Source organism: Neomonachus schauinslandi, chromosome 7 (assembly GCF_002201575.2).
Source record: "Neomonachus schauinslandi chromosome 7, ASM220157v2, whole genome shotgun sequence".
Taxonomy (NCBI): Eukaryota; Metazoa; Chordata; class Mammalia; order Carnivora; family Phocidae; genus Neomonachus; species Neomonachus schauinslandi.
The window spans coordinates 5,830,574-5,839,206 of NC_058409.1; the positions used below are offsets into that span (position 1 = coordinate 5,830,574).

Consider the following 8,633-nt stretch of genomic DNA (forward strand, 5'->3'; position numbering starts at 1 on the left):
CCGCCCCTCGCCGGCGGGGCCCGTTCGAGCAGCCCCCGCCAGGCCTCGCCCGCCCGCCCGCCCTGCTCACCTCGCCTCCCAGCCGCCGCGCCAGGGGGAGAGGGTGGGCGGGAGGACTGGCGGCGCTGCGCACTGGCCGCTCGCGGCTCCGCTGCCCGGGGCTCGGCCGGCCGCCCCGCCCCGCTCCGCCCCGCCGCCGCCGCAGTGGGTGTGAGGGGCGCCGGGGCGCTTCGACCCTTCCGGTCCGGCTCCCTTCTCCTCCTCCGCCGCCGCCGCCGCCGCCGCCGGCGCGGCGCCCGGCCTGACCGACCCGCGAGCCCACCAATCAGCGCGCGCAGAGCCGGGCAGGCGCGGCCAATCGCGCCGGGGGGCGGGTCGTGACGGGCGGGGCGGGCGGGGCGGCGGGCGGAGCCGGAGTCTCCGTGTGGGGTTCGGCCGGGCTCGGCGCTCCGCGGCAGCGCAGCTGCTCCTTCCTGTGCGGGGCGCCCTCCGGGCTGGGGACGCAGGCCCGGCTCCGTACGCGCGCTGAGTCTGCCATCCCCATCACCGGGCCCGCGGGGCAGCGGCCGGACGCGGAGCCGGGAGGCGGCGGAGAGGGCCGACAGGCGGACCGAGAGCCGGGCCCTCTGGGCTGCAGGTGCAGGGTGGCAGCGGAGAGGCGGCCAGTAGGGGAATGGAGCCCGGCGCGTTTGGGGGAGAGCTCGGGGCGAGGACGAGGGGAGACCGGGGCGTGGTGTGGCCCCCGGAACGACGTGGAGACTCAGGCGGCGAGGGAGTGGGGAGGAGAGGCAGGGGTCTTGGACTCTGCGGCTTGCTATGAAAGGCCAGAAGTCGGGGAGCGGAGTGCGAGGAGGTGGCCGCGTGCAAGACTGGTGTCCCCGCGGGTCCACGACAGAATGGAGGAGGGGACAGGCTGGTGTATTCGGGGCCAGGGGTCAAACCTCTGACTCAGAGAAAGGCAAGGTCTTAAATGGGAATGCAGTGCTGAGGTCCCCCTAGGGCCTGGGGTCCATTGACACTTACCTTCTTTTGAGCCAACTCTTGCAACCCTCTGGCCCCTCGTTGGCTTCTAGCAGGCCTGGGTCGTGTGAAATGATGGGAGAGGCCAGGGGATTGCCTGTTGCCAGATTTGCGTTTGAATAAGCAAAGCTGAAAGTGAGGCGAGGAAGCTGGACGTATTGAAAAAAGATCAGAGGTCCGTGGATAGGGTGGGGGGCGGTGCACACTTTGGTCCCCAAAGTGACCGGGATAGTGGGGGACTGTGGAGGAGGAACAGCCTTCACAGGATGCCAGAGCCAACTGGGTGATCAGGGCAGGGGATACATTGGGAGGAAGAAGCAGGACCCTGCAGAGGGGGAGGTCAAGGGGCTGGGGGGCATGGAGGGTGGTGGCAGCATTTGGGGAGGATGGCAAGCCTGCGGGGATGCAGGGTCAGGCTGAGGGCACCGGGGCCTCAGAGGAGGAGTTGGGCTACGTAGAGGACTGGATCCAGCCATGGTGTGGTCTTCCCTTAGGCCACCCGCTACCTTGGCCACCAGAGGGAGTTTTCTAAAACAAAGTATGGCCCATCCTAGCTTGAAATTGTTAGCTCCTGAATGTGATCTGAGTGAAGGAGGGCCCATCAGGTGGGTTCCTGCCCACACTGGTCCTCACATCAGCCTCATCTGCCACCTGCCCCAGGTGTGCAAGAGAAAACAGGAAGCCAGAAATTGCCATCATCAAGGATTATGGGAGACTAGTAAAGCCTGGCTGTCAGAGCTGTCTTTTCACTAAGGAGCACTCATGGGTGCTTCCCCTTAGATTAGGAAAGGGCACCCATTCCTACACACTTCCGCCAAGTTTACAACACTCACCCCATGAAAAGTGAGTACCTAAAGTCATTGTGCACGTGTGCGCACATGCACACAAACACACACACACACACATCTATAGTTTTCTAAAAGGATTCTGCCTTTTCTGGTTTATGAAATACAGTGAACATTTATGGACACAGAGCTGAGGTGATGAGGTGGGGGAAGGGTCTAGTCCATGCTTGGAAGAATGCACAGAATTTTAGTGGAGGCCAAGTGAGATGGGGGAGGGGGAAGGTGTTGCACACATGAGTATGACTGACCACTGACCTAGCCTGCTGGGTGTGGAGAAATAGTTGAGGAAGGCATCCTGGATAGGAGGAATCCCCAGCTGAAGCTGGAAAGCTAGCAGGAATGTGCTAGGCCAGTGGTTTAGGCAGAAAGGGCACTGGGACCCCAAAGAAGTAAGCACCTACATGCTGTGTTCAGGAAATCCAAGGTCACCTGGTCTTGCTGGAGATGGGGAGAAGTGGACTGGAGGGTTAGTAGGGCCTTGAGGTGGACTGGGGCTGCAGACTGGAGATCCATGGACTCGCTTCAATTCACTGATATGTCTTGTTTAGCCCAGCTTTGTTTGTTTTTTTAAAATTGACTTAGTTGCCAACATTTGAAAATTGGGAGCTTTCACTTGAAAAATCTCAATTGCTGGTTTCTCTTGAGTAGTTAGAAGCTCTGGCACCATGGGGCCTGCATTCCCATAAGGAACTGAGTGGTAGCTGCCCTTTTAGGGGAGGCCCCTAGGTCACCATAGTCCCTACCACTCCCTATGACCCATCTCTGGCCATGACTTCATTAGCCCTTACCTGCTGGCCCTTGGGGCATTTCGGGGTAGGGGCCCCATCTGTGGAGGGAGAGGGCAGATGTTGAGGGGTGTTAAGAAAGGAAGTGAATGATGTGCTTAGGTGTTTATTTTGGAAAGATCACTAGAGCCCATGGAGTTTCAGGAATGAGGGACTTATATTCACAAGACCAGTTAGGGAGCTACTGCAAAGGCCCCTGTAAAAGAAGGTGAGGCCTGGCCTGGGGCAGGTGTCAAGAGGAAGGAACTGATTTTAAAACTGTTTCAAGACTTGAGGCCATGAAGAGTCACAGTGACTGCCACTACACAGCCACCAGGATGGCTATAATAAAACAGACAGAGAATATTGTGGCGACGACGTGGAGCCACTGGAACTCCCATCCCTGCTGGTGGGAAAGCAGGAGGAGCATGCCCACTTTGGAAAACAGTTTGGCGATGTCTGGTAACATCAGACGTACACCTGTCATACCACCCAGCAGTCCTATTCCCGGATATGTATCCGAGAGAGATAAAAACGTGTCCACACAAAGAGTTGGACATAAATATAGCAGCTTTATTCCAAATAGTCAAAAACTGGAAACAACCCAAGCCCGTGTGTAGCCTGATGGGTAAACAAACTGTGGTGCATCCATACAGTGGGCTACTACCTGGTGGTAAAAGACACTGACCTGACAGATGCACGACATGGGAGAGTACCCAAAACATCCTGCTAAGTGAAGGAAGCCAAACAAGGCTACATCCTCTATGATTTTAGAACATTCTGGAAAAAGCAAAATTGGGTCTGTGGTTGCCAAAGGTCAAGGTGGGGGTGTGGGGGTGGGCGGGAATGATGACCAGCGGCCACGAGGGAATTTTGGGGGATGATGGGTATACTCTATATTTTAATGATGATGGTGGTCATATCACAATATGTTTATCCAATTTCAGAACTGGGCACCTGAAAAGGGGTGACTTTTAACATATGTAAAGTATTCTAAAAAACTTGATGTAAAGAAAAGAAGTCTGTTTAAGAGGTAGAGTAGTCGATCTTAGAGGTGGGGTTGGGGGTGAAGGAGGAGGAGGAGTCAGAGAGTATGCCATGGTTCCTGGCTTGATTTTTGGAGAGGGGACTTCTGGCCTGGGCCTGCTCACTCACCTGCTGAGAGGAAGGCCTTAGTGAACCTGCATCCGGGCTGCCCACCTGCCGTCTGACACCTCCCCCTTCTCTGTTCCCTTCAGCTCTGCAGCTCTGGCGGTGTACCTTTTGAGCTGAAGGCCACTGGCTGTTCTTCTTGCTGAGACCTCACTGCTCCTCGCTTCCCTGCCTTTGACTTGGCTCCTCGATGGCACAGCCGCAGACACCGCCCACCTGGCAGACATTGCCCACTTCCCTGCCCCACGTGGGAGAATAGCACATAGGAGGGAAGGAAGAAGAGCTCAGGCTCCACTCCTTGGCCTGGGAGTGCCAGGGGACACTGGAGGCTGGTCCAGGGGTCACAGTGCTGATGGGTTCCCATGGCTCCAATCTCATCGTCCACTCTTGACTTGCCTTGACCGGGTTCCATTTGGGCTTTTCACTGAGTTGTGCTCTTCTGGGCAAGAGGTTTGCTTCCCCAAGCCTCAATTCCATGGGGAGTGGGCATGGTTGGTGACCCCTGCCTGATGGGGATGCCGTGAGGACTCCAGGAGAGCAGTACCAAGTTCAGGGCATAGACTGTGCACACAGGAACACTGAGTGTCCTTGTGCTGGCCTCCTCTGCTCCCTCCTCACCTTGCCTGCTCTCCCCCCACTCCCTCATTCCCTCCCCATCTCCTCCCCAGCCCTGACCAGGACCCAGTGTGCCAGGGGATGCAAGTCAAGACGGTTTCCGTTGTGTGTTTGAGAAAGCCAAACTGCACTTAACCCAGTGGGGACAACTGTTGGGAGGTTCCTGCATTGTAACCCCTGGGAGAGCATGGGTGGAGCTGGCCCTGGGACCACAAGCTAGAGAAATGGGCCAGAGCCTTGGAAGCTATGGGCAAACTCTTCATCACATCCTGTTCTCCTCTGGGTCAGCTTCCTTCTCCCTGTGTCACCTTCTGCTCTTCTATTGCCCAAGGGGGGCAGACCCTCTGTCCCATATCAAGTTTGAAAATCCCCAGAGGAGGACTCTGATGGGCTCCTTGGGCAGAGCCTCCCACTTCTGGGGTGGCAGTCAGGCTCATGTGAAGACATGGCAGGAGAAAGGGCAGAAACAGTTGGGAAAGGCAGAAGGCTGGGGGCTTATTCTCCGATCATAAGAAAGAGGGCATGGGTGCTGTATAACAGAATGCTGAATGCAGTGGCCCTCCGCCCCCCTTTTCCAGGCAGCCCCCAGAACACCAGCAACTGGACCCTTGCTGTCAGGCAAGAGACTGGAAAACTCTTCTCTGGAAGTTGGACCAGCCCTAAAACCTAAAGCAAAGATCTGACCCCTGCGCTCCCCACCCCCTGCCACTGCAGACTCCCCTAGATTACCCAGCAGAGAATCTCAGCATCAACAGGCTTCACTGTGTGTTCAGAACTTTCCTCCCACCTTGAATCTGACCAGACAGCCCAAGGTCATGTGGCAAAAAAAAACAAAAACAAAAAACCCCCACAAAACAACCCAAAAAACTATCTTGAAAGAAACAGAGATTATAGTGAAAAAGAAAGGAAATTCTAAAAGGAAAAATACGTTGCCAGCTTCAGAGCGAATGAAAGTCTCGCATCCTTGAAGCCGTTAGAAAGATATTGAGCACACCTATATGTCCTTGCTCTCTCGACTGAGATGGCCTAGAAGCGGCAACACCCCAGCAGGAAAAGCACACCCGGAGCCCAGGAATTGTTTTCTACTGCCCATTCTCCAACAAAAGACACCAGGGGTCCCAAATCAGTAATGGCTGATTCTAGGGCTGGGGGAGGGGATACACAAGAGGAGACTGGAGCATCTTGGGGTGCAAGAAAATAGAGAAGGGCTTATAATACACACACATACACACACACAGAGTTACTTCCTCAGTAAATGGGGAAGAACAGACAAGCCTGTACCGAATCCCAAATAATTTATGTAGACAATCCCCTCTCAGGAAGGCGACGCATAACTCTCCACTCACTCAGTGGGGGGTGGGATAGTGACTTCCTTCCAGAGAGTTCAGTATGGAAAGGGAGAAAAATGAGACTACTGCACACAGGTGACCAAGAGATCGTAACAATGACAAGACATGTTGATAGCATGTTCCCCTCTGCATATGGAGTAATGAGAATGGCACTTTACTTCTGGGGTCTTCCTCCCCCAAACACATAACCTCAGTTTACCATGCGAAAAGCATCAGACAAACCCAGTTGGGGAACATTCTAGAAAATACCCACCAGTTATCCTCAAAAATGTCAAGATCATTCAAAACAAAGGAAGTCTGAGAAACGGTCACAGCCAAGAGGAGCCTAAGGAAACATGTAATGTGATGTCAGGAAAAAGCAAGAAAAGGACATTAGGTAAAAACTAAGGAAATGTGAATAAAGTATGGGCTGTAGTTAATTTTTAAAAAAATATGCATTATAAATATATATGTATTTATATATTCAGAGCAAAAAAAAATAGAGCCCTTGGAAATGAAATCGTATTGGCAGAAATGAAAACTCTTAGTAGTAAACAGATTGGGAGAATAAGTCAAATCTCCCATTAGTAGAGCAAAAAGATAAGATGCACAATAAAAAAAAAAAAAGACAGGAAATGAGAAGCCTGTCCAGAAGCTTCAACCTCTGAAATAAGAGGGGCCAGGAAAACAAAAGAAATCCACAGAAAAGTAATTCAAGAAGATTCCCCAGAATGGAGGACCAGGAGGTACCAGCCTGAAATCAACACCAAATGAGAAGAGACCCAAGACAGCTCGCTGTAGCATTTGAGAACACAGGGGGAGAAAAAGAGGGAAATACAAAGGTCACCTACATCAGAGTGAGTTTGAAACCCTCAATTGCAAAACTGTGAACAAGATCATGGAGATTTACCTTTACAGTTCTGAAGAAAACATGTTTTGTGACCTAGAATTCTATACGTAGCTAAACCCTCAGTCCCGTGTGAGGCATAAAGTCATTTACTTCTCAAGGTCTCAGAAATTTATCTCCCAGCCTCCTTTACTCAAGAAGGATGTACCCCACCAAGATGACAAAGGAAACTCAGAAGGAAGACGTGAGATACGGGAAGCAGGATGAAAGGGACCTCCTTGGAGGATGATGGAGCGCTCCCAGGATGGCAGCTCTGCAGCAGATGTGGAGGGAGCTGAGCCATCCTGCAGCGGGGTGACCCCAGAGACAGCCGGGCATCACAAAGACCCCCCACTTCCATCGGGCCATCTTCTTAAACCAAGGACAGAACGCCTAGGACAGGTTGGCCCAGATTCTCACCAGGACTTGGCTTGTCTTCACCATGTGCCCCCAAGGGTCTCTCCCCTGATGCTCTGCTGAGGGCACGCATATCCCCCATAGAAGTTCTCAGCGTTTCCCTGAGAGCAGGAGGCAGCCCCTTCCCTCTGGCCGTACTCCTGCCACATGTCCGGTGCCTGGTCCACACCTCAGTCTTGCTAAGTGCCCAAGTGTGAAGAGCCCCGTGTTTCCCAAGACTCACTTGTGAGATAAAATGCATTTCTCCGGTTCTCATCCAGATAAAAATGTTCTGGCTAGTTTGTAAAGTCTCCTAACCTCAGAAGCTGTAATGACCACCACGTCTGGTTAAAAAGACAGAAAGGAGGGGCGCCTGGGTGGCTCAGTCGGTTAAGCGGCTGCCTTCGGCTCAGGTCATGATCCCAGGGTCCTGGGATCAAGTCCCACATGGGGCTCCTTGCTCAGCGGAGGGTCTGCTTCTCCCTCTCCCACTCCCCCTGCTTGTGCTCTCTCTCTCTCTCTCTCTGACAAATAAATAAATAAAATCTTAAAAAAAAAAAAAAAAAGAGAAAGGATTGCCGGTTTTGCCAGCAAGACTTACACACCCTGGTGAATCTGTGGGAAGGGCTGGGGGCCGTGGCTCAGAGGATGTCCCCATGGCTCCTGGGTTCCTGCCAGCCCTTCAGAAGTGGGATTCCGGAGGAGCTACAGGAAACCTCTGTTGGTAGCTGCCATTGCCTGGAGCACAAGGCGGTGGGTGAGTTTTAGGGAGCACTGCCGTAGCATGTGCTTTGCCGCTAAGGGCCATAGAAGGACCTCCTCTCTGCCAAAGCCATGATTCTGTCTGCTTCTGCCCGAGGAGAAAGAAGTAACATGATTTCTCCATAAATAATATGATTTCTAAACTGCCTCCCAGATCTTCCATGAAGCGTTTCACTGGTGGAATTTTAACTTGGAAATGTAATTCCCAGGTTGCCAAGCCCCGTGACACAGGGGAGGGCATAGGAAAGGATGGAAAAGTTACTGAGTAGCCCACAGGTAATCCTGAACAAAGGTCTGATGGTAAACTAGAGTCACTCACACCAGTTAGTGGTCATGAAGACACTATTCAAGCCATCTGGGATAGCCACTTTCTTTGGGAGCCTGAATTCCGACCCCACAAGCCTTCAGAACTCTGGCCCTGGCTTCTTATATTCCTGCCTGACTGTATTGATAAAATTGGTGACTATGATGGATCCATGGAAATAAAAAGTATGGATATGAGGGGCGCCTGGGTGGCTCAGTAGGTGAAGCGTCTGCCTTCGGCTCAGGTCATGATCCCAGGGTCCTGGGATCAAGTCCCACATCGAGCCCCACTTTGGGCTCCCTGCTCAGCGGGGAGCCTGCTTCTCCCTCTCTCCCCTGCTCATCCTCTATTTCTCGCTAGCTCGCTCTCTCTCTCTCTCAAATAAATAAAATCTTAAAAAAGAAAGTACGGATTTGAGAGTTTCACCCCTGCATGTTGCCTTCGGGTTCTGGGCAACCGTCTTAAACAGCATCACGTGGTTCAACCCCCTCCAACAGCTGTTCAGTGGACTCAACCAAGAGTTCCAAATATCCTACAGTTTGTTCCCTCCTGTAAAATAAA

At 53.0% G+C, this 8,633-nt stretch overlaps 2 protein-coding genes across 2 annotated transcripts in view; both read right to left on the reverse strand.

The window, feature by feature from the left end:
- MAPK9 (mitogen-activated protein kinase 9) overlaps positions 1-118 on the reverse strand; it is a 53,430-nt gene extending 53,312 nt beyond the window's left edge. The window contains 1 exon segment of the mRNA XM_044916749.1: positions 71-118. The gene's annotated coding sequence lies outside the window, so the exon portion shown is untranslated.
- The window catches only part of RASGEF1C (RasGEF domain family member 1C), an 838,438-nt gene that overhangs the window by 162,903 nt on the left and 666,902 nt on the right, over positions 1-8,633 (reverse strand). The gene's annotated exons all lie outside the window — the stretch shown is intronic.